General features: G+C 35.2%; 1 long non-coding RNA gene across 1 annotated transcript; it reads right to left on the bottom strand.

Annotated features, from left to right (window-relative positions):
* Positions 1 to 16,829: 16,829 nt before the first annotated feature.
* On the bottom strand, positions 16,830 to 21,740 carry LOC109792859 (uncharacterized). Its single transcript, XR_014434641.1, has 3 exons — positions 21,178 to 21,740; positions 18,317 to 18,409; positions 16,830 to 17,818 (listed from the first exon to the last, which is right to left on the bottom strand). It is a non-coding gene; the product is annotated as an uncharacterized LOC109792859 (long non-coding RNA).
* Between the last annotated feature and the right edge of the window lie 2,410 nt (positions 21,741 to 24,150).

Below are 24,150 nucleotides of genomic sequence, written 5' to 3'. Positions count from 1 at the left end.
TGGAACCTTCAAATGCTTCTCCTTGGATGACCTTGAAGAAGTATTCAAGGAAAGAACTTGATCAAGTGAAGTGCCAATGAAGAATAAGGAGAATTAAGCTCCTTGGATAGAAGAATAAGACCTAGAACTACAAGGAGGATATCTCAAGGTGATTTGGAGAGTACACTCTCCTATGGTGACTTTGGTCTAGAGAGAAAAGGATTCTCAAGAAGAAGAATTTTCTCATTCAGTTTCCAAAGTGTGAGATTACACGTCCAAAAGGAAATATATAGGCTAATGAAGTGTGCTAGGGAAGTTTGGCTAACCTAAGGTTTAATTAAACCATGGTATGGTTAACTAAACCTTAGGCGCCAAAATTTGAATGTTTAAATTCAAATTTTGGTGCCAAACCGGTCACCCCCCATGTGTTACTCCATTTGAATCTTATTTAGCATGAAATTGAGAGTGAATTTCGACCACTCCATGTGCACTCATGCACATGGCCAAAATGCTCTCTAAATGGAATGCTAATGACGTTTAAATTGAGATGCACATGAAACTCTTCTTTAACCTAAATTCAAATTACAATGAAATGAAATTCCTAGACTACTTGGCCAAAATACAAGGCCCAAAAACAAAATACAAGCCCATTGGGCCCAAACCTAATCTACATGGGCTTTAGGTTATAGCCCAACTAAAAAGAACTATGGGCTTTTCTTTAGCACTGACCCATTTTTCATGTATCCTCTTGGTCATAGCCCTAGTAGTTGAGCCCTTAGCCCATGGGCCTCCATCATCCCCTCCCTCTTGAAGAGGATTTGACCTCAAATCCAAAGAATCCTCCTCTTGATCAACAACCCCTGTAAAATGAGATAAATCAGAAATATTGAAACTAGGGCTAACTCCATACTCAGAAGGAAGATTTAGGACATAGGCATTATTATTGATCTTCTTAAGAACTTGAAAGGGTCCATCTCCTCTAGGACTAAGTTTGGACTTTGTTTTGGATGGAAATCTATCCTTTCTAAGGTGTAGCCAAACCTAATCTCCTTCATTGAAGACAACCTCCTTTTGGCCCTTATTGTTATATTTTGTGTATTTTTCTGTTTGGGATTGAATATGATTATGAACCCTCTCATGCAAATTCTTAACAAATTCAGCCCTAGATGTTCCTTCTTTGTGAATAAAAGAAGCAAAATCGGAAGGGGTAATAAATCCAAGGGAGTGAGAGGATTGAAACCATAGACAATCTCAAAAGGAGACATTTTAGTGGTTTTATGAACCACTCTATTATATGCAAACTCCACATGAGGTAGATAGTCATCTCATGACTTTTTATTACCTTTGAGAATTGCCCTCAACATAGTTCCAAGAGACCTATTAACTACTTCAGTTTGCCCATCAGTTTGAGGGTGACATGTAGTAGAAAATAGGAGTTTAGTTCCTAGCCTAGACCAAAGAGTTTTCCAAAAATAGTTAAGGAACTTAACATCTCGATCAGATATTATAGTTTTGGGTAACCCATGAAGTCTTACTACCTCTTGGAAAAATAATTTAGCAATATTACTTGCATCATCCACTTTGTGGCATGGAATAAAGTGTGCTATCTTATTAATACGGTCCACTACCATAAATATGGAATCCTTTCCTCTTTGGGTTCGAGGTAATCATAGGACAAAATCCATGGAAATATCAACCCAAGGAGCATTGGATATTGACAAGGGGGTGTATAATCCATGAGGTTTAGTTGTAGATTTAGCTTGAAGACAAGCTATGCATCTAGAACAAAACCTTTGGACATCTCTTTTCGTATGAGGACAAATGAATTTCTCTTTTAAAAGTAAAAGAGTTTTCTTAATTCCAAAATGCCCCATGAGTCCACCCTCATGACTCTCTTTTACCAAAAGTTTCCTAATAGACCCTTGGGGAATACAAATTTTATTTTCCTTAAAAAGGAACCCCTCAAAAATATAGTAACCTTGGTAAGGATTTTGAATACATAAAAGATAAAAGTTAGCAAAATCAAGATCTTTCTCATACAGTTCCTTGATGTCATCAAACCCTAGTATTTGAGAACCAAGGATGTTTAGTAAAACATGCCATCTTGATAAAGCATCAACCACTACATTTGTAGAGCCCTTTTTATATTTGATGACATAAGGAAATTGTTCTAGATACTCAATCCATTTTGCATGCCTTTTGTTTAATTTACCTTGTCCCCTCAAATATTTAAGTGATTCATGATCACTATGAATGAAAAATTCCTTGGTCACAAGATAATGTTCCCAAGTTTGAAGAGCTCGAACCAAAGCATAATGCTCTTTGTCATAGGTTGGGTAGTTCAAGGCAACCCCATGAAGTTTTTCACTGAAATAGGCTATGGGGTGGCCACCTTGTAACAACACAACTCCTATGCCAATTCCTGAAGCATCACATTCTAGCTCAAAAGTTTTATTAAAATTTGGTAGAGCTAGAACAGGTGCTTGAGTGAGTTTTTACTTAAGTTCTTGAAAGGCTAAGTTATGTTTTTCTTGCCAAAGAAAGACCACATCCTTCTTCACTAACTCATTGAGTGGTGAAGCTAAAGTAGAGAAGTTAGGAACAAAACGTCTATAAAAGCTTGCCAAACCATGGAAGCTCCTAACTTCACTTACATTAGTAGGAATAGGCCATTCTTGAATGGCTTTGATTTTCTCGGGGTCCACATGAACCCCTTGTTTACTAACCACAAACCCCAAGAATATAACATTATCCACACAAAAAGTACACTTCTCTACATTGGCAAACAAGTGATTTTCTCTAAGCACAAGCAACACTTGTCTTAAGTGATCCACATGGTCACTTAGACTTTTGCTATAGATTAAAATATCATCAAAATAAACAACTACAAATCTACTAATGCAATCCCTAAGAACATGATTCATAAACCTTGTGAATGTACTTGGTGCATTAGTAAGCCCAAAAATACTAACCATTCATATAATCCAAATTTAGTCTTAAAAGCAGTTTTCCACTCTTCACCTTCTTTAATACGATTTGGTGATATCCACTTTTAAGATCTATTTTTGAAAATATGGATGAACCATGTAATTCATCAAGCATGTCATCAAGCCTAGGAATTGGGTGCCTATATTTTATAGTGATGCTGTTGATGGCTCTATAGTCACAACACATCCTCCATTTCCCATCTGTTTTTGCAACCAATAAAACAGGCACAGCACAAGGACTTAGACTCTTTTGAACCCAGCCCTTATCCAACAAATCTTGTACTTTCTTATCTATCTCTTTAGTTTCTTGTGGATTTGTCCTATAAGCTGGTCTATTGGAAGACTAGCTCCTGGGACAAAATCTATTTGATGTTCTATACCCCTAAAAGGTGGAAGATCACTAGGGAATACATCATCAAATTCAACTAAAAGATGATGGAAAACTTGTTGAGAAACCGGATTGATGTTGATTCCTCTTCAAGCTCCTCCTAGATCTCTTACTCCTTGATTCTTCTTAAGCTTTCCTAAGGTCTCTAATGGAGGTAGAAACCTTAGAACCACAACGGTTTGGTGGAGAACTCTCCCAAGAGACGCCACTCCTTGATGAAGAGATAAGTCTCTTCAATTCTCACCACACTCTTCTAGGGAAGGGATAAGAGAATTGGATGAATATCAAAGAGGTTTAGAGACTTTTAGAAGAGAGAAATCTGAACAATCTCTGAATTATCTCTCAAATATATGCCAAAAGTGTTTTACAAAGAAGGAAAAACAAATATATAGGAGTAGGAAGCCTGGAGAGCAAGCTAGCCTTAACCATGATTCACTAGGAACCATGGTAAGGTCTAGCTAACCGTCTATGGTCTAGAGGCTTGGAGAGCAAGCTACTCACTTAGCTTTCTTGCTAAGCAAGCTAAGGAGAAGCTTGTGCTTCAAGCTTCTAAGCTTGAGAGGAGACAAGCAATTCGGCCAATGTGAACACAAGCCAAGATGGGCGGCTCTTTGGACTTTATTTTACTCCAACCAGTTTTGAAAATGTTGATTTGGTTTAGTTAGGTTCATCCAATGTGAATAGAACCTAGCTAAATCAAATATATGAAAAATTAAGAGTAAAATGAGTCCAATATGTAAAATTTTGCCTAGGCCCACCTCTAGGCCCAATTGCTAGTAACACTCTCTAGCTTGCCAGTGACACTCTCTAGATTGCTAATGCCACTCCCAATCCTACTACTAGAAAACAAAGAAAAGAGTGTATTTCTAGATTAGGTTAAATGGAGTCAAAGTGTCCAAGTAACCTACCCTAGAAACAATATACAATAGCTAGTAAAGGAAATAAAGTGCCTCTCAAATACAAAGGCAAAAATATACCTATACAAGTATCTACTATATACAAAGTACAAGAAATCAACTATACAAGTATGTACAATGGAAACTCAAGAGACTAATAAGAGGAATCATAATCAATGCTCATGAAGAGCAAAGGTCTAAGAAGCACCTCCTCTGTAGAAGCCTCCTCTAGCTTCCTAACCATGGACCTAGTCAAAGGTCCAATGGCCTTCATGTATACATCCTCCTTGGATGGTCCTCCATCATACCCTCTGTCTTGAGAAAGATCTGTCCTCAGATCTACTATCTCATCATCAATGTTAGTATTACCTGAAAAAGGCATAAGATCACAGGCATTAAAAGTATTACTAACAATATACAATAGCTACTAAAGGAAATAATGTGCCTCTCAAATACAAAGGCAAAAATATACCTATACAAGTAACTACTATATACAAAGTACAAGAAATCAACTATACAAGTATGTACAATGGAAACTCAATAGTCTAATAAGAGAAATCATAATCAATGCTCATGAAGAGCAAAGGTCTAACAAGCACCTCCTCTGTAGAAGCCTCCTCTAGCTTCCTAACCATGGACCTAGTCAAAGGTCCAATGGCCTTCATGTATACATCCTCCTTTGATGGTCCTCCATCATACCCTCCGTCTTGAGAATAATTTGTCCTCAGATCTACTATCTCATCATCAATGAAGCCAAACTAAGTCTCCCTCTTCAAAAATAAGTTTCTTTCTCTCTTTGCTGTTGTATTCAATATATTTTTTAGTTTGTTTTTCAATTTGGTCTTTAACCTTCTCATGATGTTTTTTTATAAAATCAGCCTTAGAAACTCCTTCTTTATGCAAATAAGAAGAAGTACTAGGCAATGGAAGTATATCAAAAGGAGTGAGAGGGTTAAAACCATAAACAACCTCAAAAGGAGAAAGATTGGTAGTCTTGTGAACTACCCTATTATATGCAAATTCAATGTGAGGAAGATGTTCATCCCAAGACTTTTTTTTGTTCTTTAAAATGACCCTCAATAGTGTAGATAGGGATCTATTTACTACTTCGGTTTGCCCATCAGTTTATGGGTGACAAGTAGTAGAAAATAGAAGTTGAGTTCCTAGTTTTTCCCAAAGTGTTTTCCAAAAGTGATTAAGGAACTTAACATCCCTATCTGAAACTATTGTTTTAGGGATTCTATGTAATCTTACAACTTCTTTAAAGAAAAATCTTGAGATATGGCTAGCATCATCTATTTTGTGGCATGAATAAAGTGAGCCATTTTTGAAAATCGGTCCACTACCACAAAAATAGAATCATGACCCCTTTAGGTTCTTGGAAGACCAAGTATAAAATCCATGCTAAGGACAACCCAAGGAGTGCTAGCTATAGGTAGAGGTGTGTAGAGTCCATGAGGCATAATTTTAGATTTAGCTTGTAAACAAGCTATGCATTTTGAACAATACCTTTGGACATTTACTCTCATGTGTGGCCAATAAAATCTTTCCTTTATAAAACTTAGAGTTTTATCAACTCCAAAATGGCCCATGAGACCTCTTTCATGACTCTCTTTAATTAAAAGCTTTCGAATGGATCCTTTGGGTATGCAAACTTTCCCCATTTTAAACAAATACCCATCATCAATGTAGAATCCATCAAAGGCCTTTTTGAGACATTGCTCATAAGTGAATTGAAAATCTAGATCCTTTTCATAAAATTCCCTAATGTTATTAAATCCAAGAATTTGGGAACTCAAAATAGTAAGTAATGTGTATCTTCTAGAAAGTGCATCGGCCACCACATTACTTTTACCTTTCTTGTATTTAATAACATATGGAAATTGCTCTAAATATTCCACCCACTTAGTATGCCTTTTATTTAACTTACCTTGCCCTCTCAAATACTTTAGTGACTCATGATCGGTATGTATGATAAAATCTTTAGTCACTAAGTAATGTTCCCAAGTTTTGAGGGCTCTTATGAGAGCATAAAGCTCTTTATCATAGGTTGGATAATTCAAGGTGGGTCCACTAAGTTTTTCACTAAAATATGCAATGGGGTGGCTACCTTGAAGTAAAACCGCACCTATACCTATCCCACTTGCATCACATTCTAGCTCAAAAGTTTGGGAAAAATTTGGAAGAGCTAAAATGGGTGCATGTGTAAGTTGGTCCTTTAAGTTATGAAAAGCCTTTTCTCGTTTTTCCCCCATATAAAAGACACATCCTTCTTGACCAACTCATTAAGAGGAGATGCTATGGTGGAGAAATCTTTAACAAACCTCCTAAGAAGCTTGCTAAGCCATGGAAGCTCCTAATGTCTCCCACACTCTTAGGGGTAGGCCACTCTTGAATGGCCTTAACTTTTTCGGGGTCAACCTTAACCCTTTCTTTGCCAACTATAAAACCTAAGAAGTTCACATTCTCTTGGCAAAATGTGCATTTCTCTAAGTTAGCATAGAGATGGTTGTCCCTAAGAATGAGCAAGACATTTCTAAGATGTCCTAAATGGTCTTTAAGGCTTTTACTATAGATAAGGATGTCATCAAAATAAACAACTACAAACCTACCTATGCAATCCCTTAAGACATGGTTCATTAGTCTCATAAATGTGCTAGGAGCATTGGTCAAGCCAAAAGACATGACTAACCACTCATATAATCCAAACATGGTCTTAAAAGCGGTTTTCCATTCATCTCCTTCTTTAATCCTTATTTGGTGATAACCACTTTTACGATCAATTTTAGAAAATATGAGTGCTCCATGCAACTCATCTAGCATATCATCTAGTCTAGGGATTGGATGCCTGTACTTAATAGTAATATTATTAATAGCTCTATAATCTGTGCACATTCTCCAAGTTCCATCCTTCTTTGGAACTAAAAGAACGGGCACAGCACAAGGGCTTAGGCTCTTTTGAACCCAACCCTTCTTCATCAAACTTTCAACTTGGGTCTCTATTTCTTTGGTTTCTTGGGGATTGGTCCTATAGGCGGGCCTATTGGGTAGGCTTGCCCCGGGCACCAAGTCAATTTGATGTTCTATTCCCTTTAAAGGAGGAAGTCCACTTGGAACTTCTTTGGGAAATAGGTCATCAAATTCTTTTAAAAGATTTTGGATCCCCTTAGGTAGAGACTCAAGTTCAAAGTTTGTGGCAGAAAGTGTCTCTTTAACATAGAGAAGGAAAAAAGGTTGTTCAACTAGAAGACATTGTTTTATTGAACGATTTATTGAAAATTGACTTCTAGGAACAACTTCCTTGGAAGGGACACTTCCTTCCAAGTCTATAACCTTCTCTCCCTCCCTTTCAAGACTTAGGAGGTTTTTTTTTTCTAACTTTTCTTTTTTTTTTTCTTCCTCAAATTTATTTTTCATGAATATTTGATCCTCCAGCACTTGGGAAGGTGTAAGAGGAGTCAAAGTGTGTTTCTTGCCTAGATGGACTAGGTGGATTTTATTGGTGACACCATCATGAATGGCTTTTCTATCATGTTGCCAAGGCCTCCCAAGTAAAATGTGGCTTGCATCCATTGGAATGACATCACATAAAACTTCATCTTTGTATTTTCTAATCGAAAAAGGAACATTTACTTGATCCTTAACTTTTATAGGTCCATCCTCATTAAGCCATTGAAGTTTATAAGATTTAGGATGGGCTATAGTAGTTAAGTGAAGTTTATCAACCAACCTTTGACTTACAAAATTGTTACAAGACCCACTATCAATAATGAGAGAACATGTTTTCTTGAAAATTTTGCATCTAGAATGAAACAGGTTCTCTCTTTGTGATTGATCTTGTTCTTTTAATTGGTTGGTTAATAACCTTTGGGCAATTAATAGATCACCCTCACATGGTGCTTCCTCACTAGAACTAAGAATTTTGTCTTCTTCATTTGAGGAGGATGAAGAAGATGAAGTGCTCTCTTCACTTAGGATTTCATTGCCCTTAATGATCATGGTCTTTTTTGTGGGGCATTAGGAAGTTATGTGTCCCCTACCTAAGTACTTAAAACACTTAATAGAACTAGTCCTAGTATCATGGGAAGGTTTTTATTTTTGTTTTTCTTTTAGTGGCCTTTCTTTTGAATAGAGGGTTAACCCTCCTTCTTGAAGTCCTTTCTAGGGTATGAGGTAGATTCCTTCCTAAGGGTAGGCTTTCTCTTAAGTTGTTGTTCTACTCTCACACAAAGTTGAACTAGTTCATTTAGGTCTCTATAAGGTAATAGTTCAACTTTATCCCTAATCTCTAGGTTTAGGCCACTTTGAAACCTAGCTATGGTGGTTCTTTCTTTTTCTCTAATTCCAGCCCTCATCATAAGCAACTCCATTTGTTGCCTATATTCCTCAACACTAAGGTTTCTTTGTTGGAGTCTTTGTAGCTTGTCCATCAACTCCCTCTCAAAATATGGAGGAATGTGCCTTCTCCTTAAGGAACTTCTAAGCTCATTCCAATATTGAATTGGAGGCTCATGATGAGTTCTTTTTTCCCTTTCAAGGGAAGTCCACCAATACATGGCATACCCTTGAAATCTTAGGGTAGCCATGGGAACCTTTCTCTCTTCACTTACATTGTGGCAAGTGAAGAGTTGTTCAACCTTCATCTCCCAATCTAGATAATCATCAACATTGTCTTTTCCATGGAAGGGAGGAAGTTCAAACCTAGCTTCTCTAAGAGTAGTTGTTTCATGCCTAGGCCTATGTTGCCTAGGGGGTCTTTGATAGTAGTCATCATCATGGTGGCTACTATAAAACCCTTCACTTATGGAATAGTGAGTGTGTGAATGTTGGCTTTTGGGCCATGATGGTTCTTCCTCATGTTTATGTCTATGGGGCCTAGAAGGCCCTTCACCATCATGTCTTTTGGGCCTAGTAGGCCCATGACCCTCATTGGCATGGGGTTTGCTAGTCTCACCCCCCACCACAAGCTTACTCAACAACTCTCTTATTGTCTCATTGTTTTTTTCATTTTCTATGTCTTTTCTTCTAATATATTCCCTAAGTTCTCTAAGCTCATTTTTAGTACTTCTGTGACTCTTAGGAGAATGATGACCATGCACACTACTTTCATGAGAATGATCACTCATTTTTGCAAGGGAAAGGTTTTCACAAATCTTAAAGAATTTTGCAAATTAAGTGATAAAGATTTTCACAAAAGGTTTTCTCTTTTAGGTGTGAGACTAAGTACTTGGAGGTCTAAGTATACAAGTTGCACTATCAAGGAAGGTGAGCTACAAGGAGCCACTTAATAAACAAGCCTTTTCAAGTGGAAATTACTAGACCCTCTAATACTTTTCTCACAAAACAATTTTTCACACAAACAAGTCAAGTAGTTGTGTGTGTGTGCACGCAACCCCTATTAGGCAAAGGAAACCTTCTAAACGAGCTTAGAATTAAAACAAGTTAAAGGAAAGCAAGTAAAACGTACACTAGTCGTATGGTCCTAGGGTGGAAGTCCAAGTGGCACTTGAAGCCTTTTGGGACACTTCCACAAGTCCTAAACGTATTATGAAAGCAAGTAAACTAGGCGTCTCCTAGTGAAAGCCCAAATGACACGTGAAGCCTTTGGGGACCCTTCCACATGTACTAAACGTATCTAGGAATCTTTATTTGGAACTATTTAGGAAGTGGTGGGATTTAATCAAAAGTTTTCCCAAACAACCACTCCTAAATGTGAGTTTAACAAAAGGGAACTAATAGTTAACCCAAGGTAGGGTTAGAAAGTTACAAACAAGGAAACAATCAATTCAAGAATACTTGAAGAACTTCCACCAAGGATGCTGGAAGCAAGCTTGGACAACCTTGGAGTCAAGTGAAACGTCCCAAATTGGTCTCCACCAATCCGTCTCTAAGTGTCCAAATCTGTCACTAAGTTCTTCAAATCCGTCTCTAAATTACTTCCAAAATCTGTCTCTAACTTTGACCTAAAATTTAAAACAAGTCTTGGCTGCAAAAAGGAACAAACAAGTGAGCCTTTCCAAGGTGTTTCACTCAAGTAATCTGTACCTCAATCTTCTTCAAGTGTTGACCCCTTTGAGATTAATCCAATGTGTCTCAATTAACTCTTCCTTCCAAGTGTAATGGCTTGAAAAAGAGTTATATCCCACCAAGGCTTAACAATCAACAAGAGAGAGTAGAGGCCAAGAAATTAAAACTGAAAATGCACAATTAGAATAGGCTACACTCTTATAGGAATTAATGTGACAAAACAAAGAGAGCCAAGAAGACACAAAGCAATAATTACAGGCTAATTTCAAAAGCTAGCACACAAAAGAATAATCCTAGGAATGGCTCTAGAATTGATTACAAAAACCAAAACAAAATTTGTGCTAATGTTTTGATGGCTTAAAAGTATTTTTCCAACCACTGGACAGCAAAAAAACCTCAATAAAATCACACAAAAATTCAAGGCCAAGTGCTACTAGTGATGTTTTGTTTTCACCTTTCTTTTTCTATGTTTTTCTCTTTTGTTTTCTTTTTCTTTTTCTTATCTTTTTGTCTCTTTCTTTTCTTTATTTTCTTTTAATACAGAGAATTAGTACTTAAAAACAGAGGCCACACAATTAATAAAGAGGTTTCCAAGTGGTGGAGAAAAGAGAAGTAAAAAGAGTAAGAAGTGTAAGTGTACTAGTAAAAAATTTCAACCACAAAATGTTACTAGTTTTGTTACTAATTTGTTCTTATCTTTTGTACACTTTGATTTTCGTTTTTAATACACTTCTAACTCTGTTTTCTTTTTTCAAAACAAGCACAAGACACACAAGGAATTTCTGGCGACAAATTGCAAGAAACTTAATAGCAAATAAGTTCACAAAAAATTGACTCTAGAACATGTTAGGACTAATAACATGCATTGGAAACATTTTATGAGCACTCTAAGATTTTTTTTTAATGACAAGCAAAACAACTACACATGACTCTAAGACAAAACTAGTAGATTAAGAAATGTAAAATGCTTGTATTCTTGTTTCTTTTTAGGAGTTTCTTTTTAACCGAATATTAAGGAGTCCAATGAAAGATAAAAGCAATCCTAAAACATTTAAAAAGACATACAAAGAATACCTAAGGCACACACAAAGATTGATTCACAAGAATTTAGAACATGAATCAAGAACAAACAAGACAAGGTGAGTTTGTTCTATAGATTTATAGATGTGACACAAGAACAACTCAATGCACACAAACACAAGACAATAAAAGGAAATACATGCAGGAACAGTTTAGACACACTTTTACATGATTTGAACCGAACAAAACAAGACAAGAAAGCTTAAGAACGAATTTACCAAGGAGACCTAGCTCTTGATACCAAATGATGGAAAACTTGTTGAGAAACTGGATTGATGTTGATTCCTCTTCAAACTCCTCCTAGATCTTTTGCTCCTTGATTCTTCTTAAGCTTTCCTAAGGTCTCTAATGGAGGTAGAGACCTTAGAACCACCACGGTTTGGTGGAGAACTCTCCCAAGAGACGCCACTCCTTGATGAAGAGATAAGTCTCTTCAATTCTCACCATACTTTTCTAGGGAAGGGATAAGAGAATTGGATGAATATCAAAGAGGTTTAAGGACTTTTAGAAGAGAGAAATCTGAAAAATCTCTGAATTATCTCTAAAATATATGCCAAAAGTGTTTTACAATAAAGGAAAAACAAATATATAAGAGTAGGAAGCTTGGAGAGCAAGCTAGCCTTAACCATGGTTCACTAGGAACCATGGTAAGGTCTAGCTAACCGTCCATGGTCTAGAGGCTTGGAGAGCAAGCTACTCACTTAGCTTGCTTAATAAGCAAGCTAAGGAGAAGCTTGTGCTTCAAGCTTCTAAGCTTGAGAGGAGACAAGCAATTCGGCCACTGTGAACACAAGCCAAGGTGGGCGGCTCTTTGGACTTTATTTTACTCCAACCGGTTTTAAAAATTTTGATTTGGTTTAATTAGGTTCATCCAATGTGAATGGAACCTAGCTAAATCAAATATATGAAAAATTATGAGTAAAATGAGTCCAATATGTAAAATTTTGCCTAGGCCCACCTCTAGGCCCAATTGCTAGTAACACTCTCTAGCTTGCTAGTGACACTCTCTAGCTTACTAATGCCACTCCCAATCCTACTACTAGAAAACTAAGAAAAGAGTGTATTTCTAGATTAGGTTAAATGGAGTCAAAGTGTCCAAGTAACCTAACCTAGAAACAATATACAATAGCTAGTAAAGGAAATAAAGTGTCTCTCAAATACAAAGGCAAAAATATACCTATACAAGTATCTACTATATACAAAGTACAAGAAATCAACTATACAAGTATGTACAATGGAAACTCAAGAGACTAATAAGAGGAATCATAATCAATGTTCATGAAGAGCAAAGGTCTAAGAAGCACCTCCTTTGTAGAAGCCTTCTCTAGCTTCCTAACCATGGACCTAGTCAACGGTCCAATGGCCTTCATGTATACATCCTCCTTGGATGGTCCTCCATCAAAAGATTTTGAATTTCAAGAGGTAGAGAAGTCTCTACATGATTTGTGGCAGTGCATGTGAGTGTTCCTCTACAAATGAGGACATATGAAGATGGTTCAATCAAGAGAGATGTTTTTGACAAGGTTTTAGAAACATGATTCTCTTCTTGTTGAACTATCTCTAGAGAGGGAACACTAGTGTCTCTAGGATCCTCTTGTTTCCTAACTTTTAGGTTTTTTTTTTACTCTCCCTTTTTTTTTCACTTCTCTTTCTTGGTCACGTTTAGCCTTCATTTGAACTTGATCCTCAGCCACTTGTGATGGTGAAAGAGGATGAAGTACAAACTTTTTACCCTTACTAGTGAAATTTATTTTGTTAGTAAGGCCATCATGTTTTGTTTGTTTATCAAATTTTCGTGGCCTTCCTAACAAAATATGACAAGCTTCCATGGGAACTACATCACAATTGACTTTATCTTTATAATTCCCAATAGAAAAATTCATTTCCACTTGTTGATTAACCACCATATCCCCATCATCATTGAGCCAATGAAGTTGATAAGGTTTAGGATGGGGTGTAGTAGTTAATCCTAATTTTTCAACCATTCTAGTGCTACAACAGTTGCACCCAGAGCCACTATCGACAATGAGAGAATAAACCTTGTCTGAAATGTTACATCTTGTATGAAATATGTTCTCTCTTTGTTAATGTATATCACTAGGTTGGTTACTGAGGAGCCTTCTCACCATAAGAAGTTCCCCATTATAAGGTAAGTGGCCTCACTGTTTTCTTCCTCACTTGTTTCCTCTTCACCTTCACTTGAAGATGGAAAAGTAGTAGCTTCATCTTGGCTACTATAAATGTCTTGGCCCCTTAAAATCATAACCTTTTTATTAGGGCATTGAGAAGCAATGTAGCCTCTCCCAAGACATTTAAAACATTTTATTTCACTAGACTTAGTGCTAGTGTGTAAGGTGTATTTTTCTTTTTCTTTTTCTTTTTCTTTACCCTTGTCTAGGTTTTTGGAGGAGTCAAAAGTTGTTTTCTTTTCAAAAAAAATTTCCTTCCCTCTTGTGATCTTTCTTGTAATAAGAAGATGAAAAAGAGCTTTCCTTCTAGAAATTTTTTCTCAAAACTTGTTGTTCAACCTTGATGCAAAGTTGAACTAGATCATTTAGATCTCTATATGGTAAAAGCTCCACTTTATCTCTTATCTCCAAGTTAAGACCACTCAAAAACCTAACAATGGTAATATTTTCTTCTTCTCTAATCCAAGCCCTCATCATATATAGCTCCATAGTTTGTCTATACTTTTCAACACTCATATGTCTTTGTTGGAGCCTTTGAAGCTTGTTCATAAGCTCCCTAGTATAGTATAAGAGTATGTGTCTCCTCCTTAATGCACTCCTCAACTCATTCCAATATTAAATTGGAGGATCATTATGGAGATGCCTATCCCTAACAAGGGATGTCCACCAATACATGGCGTGGCTTTGGAAACTCAATGTGGCAAGAGACACCTTTCTCTCTTCACTTACTTGATGGCAAGCAAAGGTTTGTTCAACCTTCATTTCTCAATCAAGATACCCTTCTACGTCATCTTTTCCATGAAAATAAGGGAGATCCACTTTGGATTCCCTAACTTTGGGTGTCCTATGGGTCCTTCTAGGAGGGGGTTGGTAATGATCACCTAAGCCTAGGCTCTCCTCATGAATAGATACCCCTAAGGCTGAATTATGGGATTGAGAACTTCAATGTCTACTTCGGTGCTTCATTTGTAAATTTTCTTCCTTTTGCTTCAAAATTTGGATTTCTTCCTCTAAGATTGCAAGTTGGGCCTCTCTTTCAATTTTCTCTTTAATCTTTTGTTTGGCCACTTACTCTCTCCAAATTTTTAGTGATTTCAAGTCATGTGCTACCTTTGAAAAATCTTTGTAGGCACTTGCATCACTATCACTTTGATGAGGAGAAAAATCTTCCATTATAGGCAAAAGTTTTTCTTTTATAAAAGAACTTTGAAAAGGAGTTTTGAAAGGTTTAGACTAAGTACTTGGAGGACTAAGTATACAAATTGAACCTTGGAGGGAGGTGAGCTACTATGAGCCACTTAATAACCAAGTCTCTTTAGGTAAAAATTACTAATCCTCCTTGTAGTTAATCTTCACAAAAAACAATTTGTTTTAATGAAAATTTTTGTTTTCCTTGTGACACTGAACTATCTAGACGAACAAGTATCAAATTAAAAAATTAAATTGCTGGAAAATAAAGACTAACTAGACGAGTTCCTAGGGTGAAAGCTTGATAGGTACCAAAGACCTTCAAGGATCACTTTCACCAAGACTAGCGCAAGCTATATGGTCGTATAGAGAGATGGTTGTGTACCTAAGACACTCCCAAGACACTCCAAATGATCAATTACAATAGAAAAATTGAAAACAAAAGTAGAATTGAATCAAAGGTGGCTTGGAAAATGAAAGAAATTAGCCACCGAGTTAGAGACGGACTTAGCGACGAATTTAGTGACAAATTTTGTGATGGAAAATTTCCGTCTCTAATTCTGTCTCTAAACTCTATTTTTCCAAATTTTTACAAAAAAAATTCAAGTGATCCTTGCTGAACCAAATTCGTCCAACTTGAGTAGCTTTCTAGAATTGTGATTGTAGAAGCTCCAAGTGTTTAAAATGGTGTTTGATTTATATAGTAGAACCCTAGCCAAATGTCACCAAATTTGAATGCCTCCACAAGTCTCCCTTAGTATCCTTTTGATGACCCAAGTAGTACTAGCTTCTACCAAGAATGGTTAGTCCACACATTGTTCCTCATTGAGAAAAATAAGATGATTAAGAATAAACCAAAGAAGTTGATACTCAAGAAGGCCAATCAAAGACACAAAGTAGAATGAAAGGCAATTTAGAAATGGCAAGAACTCAAGAGATATCTTAGGAATGGTTCTAAAATAGAGTGACAAATCAAAAATAAGGAATTCACAATATCAATTTCTTTCAATAGTTGCTCAAATTTTCAAAAACTTAACAAGAGACCGAAAATTTCAAAGAATTTTTTTGTTTAACTCTTATTTGGCTTTTTTCTTCTCTTTATATATATATATATAATTTTTCTTTGTTTCTCTTTTTTTTTTATACACTTTTGTAATACTTAGGAGTTGCCTTTTTTTTTCTTCTTTGAAATACAAATGTAGGTCTCAGTAGAACTTCTAGCCTAGGCACCGGATTGTGAGATTTTAATCAATTTGAATGTTCAAATGCAACACAAATTGTTCTCAAATGACATAAAATGTGTCATGCTTTTCTTGTTTAACCAATTACACTCCATGTGCCACGGTCTAGACTAGTTCAAACTTTTGAATTCAAATTTTCAGCAACTATCATTCAAATTAAGAGAATTTTGAAATCCGGAATTCAAAAGAATTGTAGATGACCAAATGACATAATGGAATCCTAACTCTAAAGAGAATTACCAATGATCTAATGGTGATTCATGAACTCAAAAATTTAAAATCAAAAGCACCAAAGCTTGTGTATATCAATCGGTCAAACATAATTGCATATCATTCTTCACACAAATTTGGATCAAGCAAACATAACAAGAGTTATTTGACAAGTAAAATGACTAAACATGACTTCTATTGACAAAACCGGATAGATTCAAAAATCAAAGACTCAAATACTGTTCATATGACCGATTCAAATCAAAAAATTAAGAAGACTCAAATAAAATGAAAATGCACAAGCACATGAATCCTAAAGCATTTTTATGAAATTTTATGATCCATAAGAGCAAACTATGAACCATATAGAAATTTTCCGAAAATGAAAACTAGATCTATCAATAAGATGAAAAAGAACTAGATCTAGACAGCACAAACTCAAGACATGAAAAAAACAATTTGATATAGACAAGAAGATAGATCGCTCAAAGAATTAGTGACTTATCTTAGGAAGAAACCGAGCTCTAGATACCACTTGATGGAGTCTTGATTTGATGCCAACTCCATGGAACCTTCAAACGCTTCTCCTTGGATGACCTTGAAGAAGTATTCAAGGAAAGAATTCAATCAACTGAAGTGCCAATGAAGAACAAGGAGAATTAAGCTCCTTGGATAGAAGAATAAGACCTACAACTACAAGGAGGATAGCTTAAGGTGATTTGGAGAGTACACTCTCCTATGGTGACTTTGGTCTAGAGAGAAAAGGATTCTCAAGAAGAAGAATTTTCTCATTCAATTGCCAAAGTGTGAGATTACACGTCCAAAAGGAAATATATAGGCTAATGAAGTGTGCTAGGAAAGTTTGGCTAACCTAAGGTTTAATTAAACCATGGTATGGTTAACTAAACCTTAGGCGCCAAAATTTGAATGTTTAAATTCAAATTTTGGTGCCAAACCGGTCACCCCCATGTGTTACTCCATTTGAATGTTATTTAGCATGCATTTGAGAGTGAATTTCGGTCACTCCATGTGCATGAGTGCATATGGCCGAAATGCACTCTAAATGGAATGCTAATGACATTTAAATTGAGATGCACATGAAACTCTTCTTTAACCTAAATTCAAATTACAATGAAATGAAATTCCTAGACTACTTGGCAAAATACAAGGCCCAAAAACAAAATACAAACCCATTGGGCCCAAACCTAATCTACATGGGCTTTAGGTTATAGCCCAACTAAAAAGAACTATGGGCTTTTCTTTAGCACTGACTCATTCTTCATGTATCCTCTTGGCTATAGCCCTAGTAGTTGGGCCCTTGGCCCATAGGCCTCCATCACTCTTCAAGAATCCTTCCTTCTTTCATTATCATGTAGGCCTTAAAAGCTGATTCTAAATTGTTGTATTTCTCTTGCTATTGGTTTGAAGATGGAAAGGCAACACCAGATGAAGAAGAGCTCAAGCTAGAAACATGAAATCTTGTATTCCTAAATGTATTAGAAGGAACAACACCCAATCCTATGCATCGTACTCTCCTAGAGTGCTCTGGCCCTAACACTCTACCAACAACATCTAGAGGAGAAACTTCATATTCATCAACTGTGCTTTGAGTCAAACCTACTTCAATTTGTTCCTACAAACATGTAATAAAATCAAATATATTAAACACAATCCTTGAAATCAATGTTTCCAAAGAAAAATTCAACACTATAGTCTTTGCTGTTTTAAGTCAAACCTACTTCAATTTGTTCCTACAAACATGTAATAAAATCAAATATAAAAGTTTTAAGATTAAACACAATCCTTGAAATCAATGTTTCCAAAGAAAAATTTAACACTATAGTCTTTGCTGTTTTAAGTCAAACCTACTTCAATTTGTTCCTACAAACATGTAATAAAATCAAATATAAAAGTTTTAAGATTAAACACAATCCTTGAAATCAATGTTTCTAAAGAAAAATTTACCACTATAGTCTTTGCTGCATCATTTACAAATGATCCATCTTTCCTTTTATGAGTTTCAATATATAATTGTCCACAACTTGGTCAATTTCTAACAACTAAGACAAATAAAGAGTGAGTAAATATTGAACTTTTTTAAATAGTAAAATTTAACATTTAGTGTCATTACCAACTCATTTCTTCTTCTAGGATTAGCTTTAGAGCCACCAGTGTGTGGAATAACTTGCTTGCTTTGAATTTCTTTATTTCTCCGACAAAGTTCCTATAGGCAAAGAAATTAAAACTTTAAAACTTCACATAGTAACCATATAATAAGCCAAAAAAAAACAAATTAATATTTAAAACAATCAAATTCAACAATATGTTGTATAAGTGTAATCTATTCATTGTTGGTAGGTCTTGCCTTGATGAAGATGAGGCATTTTTGACAACTGCAAATTTAACAATAAGGTTACTCTCTAAAGTAACTAAGACATTTAGAGATTGGAAAGTTTTGGAATACAGAGAAGCATTTCCCATGCAGAAATCTGCTGGTGCTAATTTCTACCAACTAGAAACGGAAAAAATGGTATCATTATGCTAAGCATATGTTGTCAAAAGAATTTGGAACTACAAGATTGCAGCCATTCCATGGCGCATGACCAATCATTGGCCATTGCCCTCCAGCATCATCAACCAATATCATTAACTGCATGCATTGATTATCATCAAAGCATTTTAAATCCAAATCATAATGATATTTATAGTTCAAAAATAATAATGATCATATTTTTTCATTGGTGGTTTGAAAATGAGATTTTTATAAGAGAGAACTAAGGGTAAACAATGGTATACATACCTAATGAGGTATAGCGTTGATGTTAACCAAACAGACATGTAAATTCAGGCCAATAGCAGCTCATGAACACAATCAAATTGCAATACATAGTCCATAGATTCATACTTATGGCACAAGAATGAATATTATATTTCTAAGCTTTCTTCTTGATAGACTGTTATTTGTGAGGTGAAGATGTGGTTTGGTCTTGAGCTTTTAATTTCTTATGCTAGCTTCCACTATGCTTTATAAAACATATATTCTTTCAGAGTTTCAGAGGATTACTGGAGTGTTTTGAAATAGCACTAAACTGCAAAAAAAAAATAGGTTTGCTTTAAAGTACTAGGAGAGAGTTGACTGCAGAATCTGAGATTCACTTATGGTTGCACATAAAGGCTCAAGAAAATTGGTTACTTACTAATGAGAGGCTGAGGTTTTTTATTTATCTATTTTACCAAATAAAAGATATGAGAATAAAATTGGAATGCTGTCAAAAGTGTTATTAAAAGGCACAGTGGAGTTATTTTAGATTCTCATCAGTCCAATAACAAAGCAGGTTTTCATGATCTATATATAGTTCCTTACTTTGAAGAGTACAAGTCCTTTCTTGCAAAAGCTGTTAATTTATAGTATAAAGCTGGGGACATTACCAACTCACCAAGGTATTCTTCTTTTTTATCCATATTCAAATGATTATTATGATTTAGATATAGCCTGGATGGAATTGGTTAGTCATATTAATCTTTATAAAGTCATAAGAAAGTTGGTGAGGTTTGTTATCAGTGTTGAATAGTATTTAGCTACTCTCTCGTATCAAAACAACTCCGTTACTTAGATATTCTATATCAAAAATCGATGCAATTGTACTATTTGCTTCATTAATTGTTTTATCTAATCTAAAACATTAGGAAATTTTACCTATAAAAAGAACAAAATGTATTTATTACAAGGTTATCAATAAGGTTATACGGCGGATGGTGGTAAGGACCTTTAAGTGCCATATTGCCATGGCGGATGCCATGGCGGTCTATGGCGGACATCATGGCGGACAAAAAAAAAATAAAAATAAAAAATAAAAAATATATATATATATAATATGATGCAAAAACAGAAAAATAACAAACACATATTAAAACCAACAATATAACAATCTAAAATTCATAGCATTCATAATCTAGTAATAGTCATTATAAAGAAACATAAATTCCTAACCAACAAAAAGATTAAATGGCAAAGGCGATGGCAGAACTCAAAGGAGGAGGCTTGCGGAGGGAGAATCTATCACGCGCGGAGGAAGTACCAGGAGGAAGAAAGTCTCGTTGGAGGTAGCGGTGGTGCACTCGGAGGTGACGGTGGCGCGCTCGGAGGTGATGGTGGCTCGTGGGGAGGTTAGCGTGGCATGACAATGGTGCACGCGGAGGGGGAGAAGAAAGTCACGTCGTAAGTGACGGTGGTGGCCGCATCGTAGGCGACGGTGGCAGCTGCGTCGGAGACGATGGTGGTAGGCGGAGGCGACGGTGGCAGGGGGTCTTGTCGGAGCAGCCGCGGGTTGCACGGAAGAGAGACTATTATGTATTAGGGTTTCTGCAACCCTATTTTATGTGTTGGGTGCCCAACCCGGGAAAGAAACTCGGGCCCAAACCGAAAAAGAAAAAAAAAGGCCCAAACCGAGAAAAATAAAAAAAAAAATGGCCCAAAACGGCGCCATGTCCGCCATTCACGCCATGGACCGCCATGGCTAACCCGCCTTAACGGCCGTAACGGCCGCCATCTTCAAAATGGCGGATCCCCGCCATACACAGCCTAAACAGCCATAACAGATCGCGGCCGCTGCCGCCATACCTTTATGGCACCGTTATGGCGCCGCCATAACGACTATTTAACAACACTGATTTATTATGACAATAAAAAATTATAAAAAGATAAAAAAATTAAAATCAATTTAAATTTTAGTTAGATCTAACATATATCAATATTCTATTAATTAATGATAATCTATGATTTGACAATTTTCCTATAGTTTTAATCTCCGAAGCACGGATACGTGATATTTGATCCCGTATCCGATACGGATACGTTTTGATACGTGAAAGATACGTATCTCAGCCGTATCCAAAATTATTTTATTAAAAAAAGAAAAAACGAAGAAATATTTTCCAGATTTATTCTAGAAAATCATGTATAAAATAGTAAGAAAAACACAAGGGAGATACTGTGCATTCCAAAGCTTTTGTCGCTGCGTTTAGGCACCGATCGGAGTTAGAAGACAGCCGCATAACCGTACAGGCGCACACCAGTGACCTAGGTAATCTCCTTTTCTCCATTTTTCTTCCGGTCATGCACAGAGGATGCTGGTCTCGACTTTTGTTTTTGAGGGGGGGGTGTTTCGGGAGGAGGAAGGGGGGGCTGGGTTTGGGTGAAACCGACGCTTTTCCTCCTTTTCTACTTTTCAGTTTTTTGCTTTTTCCTATTTTGACTTTTTGACTGCATTGCTTTTTATGTTGCTTGTATTCCTTTTCATGCGGTAGTGACATACTTTTTATAAAATTATAATATTAAAATATAATATTAAAATAAGTTAAATATTTAAATATTAATTAAAAGGTGCATATAATATTAAAAAAATAAAAATGTAAGTAAAATATTTTTTAGTCTCCCATTTCACTTTTTTTTCTTTTTTATATTTTACTGTACTTTTTGTACCTTTATTTAATTTTATAATTTATTTAAAAATATAAAAGATGTTAACATAAAATTATTAATTTTATAAATATTAAAAAATGGATAATTATTTTAGTAATTATACACGTTTAGGACAATTATTCACCATTTTTTTATATTTAATTTTATAATTTATTTAAAAAGTTTTTAATTTTATATAAAATTGTAAATTAATAATAATTAGAATTTGTTAAATTCTTTTTTAGCATCTTTAAAATGTATAAAAAATTGTAACAAATTTTTAGTTTCTAGTTTTTAAACTAACAAAATTTCAATTGAAGATAGATGGACATTAGATGCTAAATCCTGGTGGGTAATGCATGGTTCTTCTGCCCCTCTCCTTCAGAAGCTTTCTTTAAAGCTTCTTGTACAACCTAGTTCTTCATCTTGTTGCGAAAGGAATTGGAGTACTTATTCCTTCATTCACTCCCTGAAAAGAAATAAGTTGAATCCTAAAAGAGCAGAAGACTTGGTTTATGTACATACTAATTTGCGACTCTTGTCTAGGAAAAGTGAAGAATATATGCAAGGGAGTACTAGAATGTGGGACATTGGTGGAGATGCATGGGGTAGCTTTGATGGTGTTGAAAATCTTGAAGTGGCGTCATTATCTCTTGATGAACCAGAAATGGAAGTTGTCTTATTTACAGATGATGGTCAAGGAGGGGATGAAATTGATACTATTCCTATTTCTTGACAATAAAAAAATGATTTATAATTTTTTTAGTAATGTTTACAAATTAAAAAACAAGAAATGTATTCTTAATTTTGATTTTTGAATGATATTTATTTGCAATTACTATTTTATATATATTAATTTATTTATTTTTAATACGTATCCTAAACGTATCGTATCCTATATTTTCAAAATTTGACGTATCGTCGTATCGGATACGTATCGTATTCGTGCATCATAGGTTTTAATGGATCATATATATACATCCCCATAGCATATTACTAATTAATATACTGTTTTACATGCTTATGTATTACTGTGATTCTGGTAACTGTGTAGTGCATTTGTTACTTTGTATTAATAGTATCCCCTTGTAAATTACAATATGTAATATAAATTGTGAAATATAAAACTACAGCAATATAAAATTGCAGCAATAGAGAAAAATAATGCTAATCATAAAACTAAAATAGCTAACTCAAATTTGTTGACACCTTATCTTTTTGTAGGTTGGAGCTATAGGAAAAGAAGTAGAAATTTTGAATATGTTTTTATTATCTCTTACATATCCTAAAGCAATAAAATCTGCAAAAAAAGAAGTAGAAATGCTGATATGATTTTATAACCTCTTACATATCTGAAGCAATAGAATCTGCAAGAGGATGTCAATTGCACTTGTAAGTATCCAATATCACTTGATAAACTACACAAATTTGTTTAAGTAAACACATGTGCAGGAGATTAACTCTTAATGTTTGTGTTTTGATGCAATAATTATGTGATTTGGTAAACTACAAAAACTTGACTAAATAAATAGATGTGAAGGGGATTAAGGTTTATATATTCAAAAGAACTCTTTTATTTATAGATTTTGAAAGGGGTTACAGGATTAAACTCTATCCTCACTCAATTTTGACTCATCCAAAATTGAAGGATTCCAGAGGAGAGAGGAACTTTTACATTAATTAGATAAATTATTCTTAATTAATAACATTTTCCTATTCTATATATCTAGTAGTAAATTTATTAATCAGATTATTCTTATGAATCAAACATGATGTGTCTCGTCTTTTTTAAAATCATTATCCTCCCCTTCCTTAAAATCTTTCCTTCCTCTCCCTCCCTTTGAATCAAATCGTGATCAAAGAAAAAAAAGAAAAATATCAACTAATTAGTGATTTCATTAAGAAAAACTATTATTCTAACTGGAATTCTTTTAAAACCTTGAAAACCCTCAACAACATACTAAGGTACATTCAAGATTTCACTGACCATATAGGAAATCAGAAGAAACAACAATAGCTCTTCACAAAGACAACAAAATTCCCAAATCAACAAGATCGGGCCTTTTACTTATAACAAGCCTCTAATATTGTTGGGCTAGAAAATGTTACCCAAAAAATAGAAAAAGATTTTTGTTCAGTCACACGTTTTTTTTGTTCAACCACACTTATGAAGATAACCATAAATGTCATGTCATTCAGCCAAAAAAATAGAGATCGAAAAGTAACAAAAAAGACATACCAGGTCCTGTTTGTTGGCAAACACCAAGATGACACTGTGGAGCATAAATGGATCATTTATGATTGTCTGCAAGTAATCCATAGATCTATTCAAAATCTGTTTGCAAAATTATGGTGTATGTATGCACGTTTAGATTTTATCACCTGAAATTCCTGCTTTGTTTTCCCTATCCTTTTGCGGTCTAGACTATCAACAATATATAACTACATAATATGCACATACGTATCAACATAAACATATTAATGATCATGAAAAACATCATAAA

Source organism: Cajanus cajan, chromosome 6 (genome assembly GCF_000230855.2).
Source record: "Cajanus cajan strain Asha chromosome 6, NIPB_CcT2T_4, whole genome shotgun sequence".
Classification (NCBI taxonomy): Eukaryota; Viridiplantae; Streptophyta; class Magnoliopsida; order Fabales; family Fabaceae; genus Cajanus; species Cajanus cajan.
The sequence above is the reverse complement of the archived record's forward strand: the minus strand, read 5'-3'. Positions and strand labels throughout refer to the sequence as shown.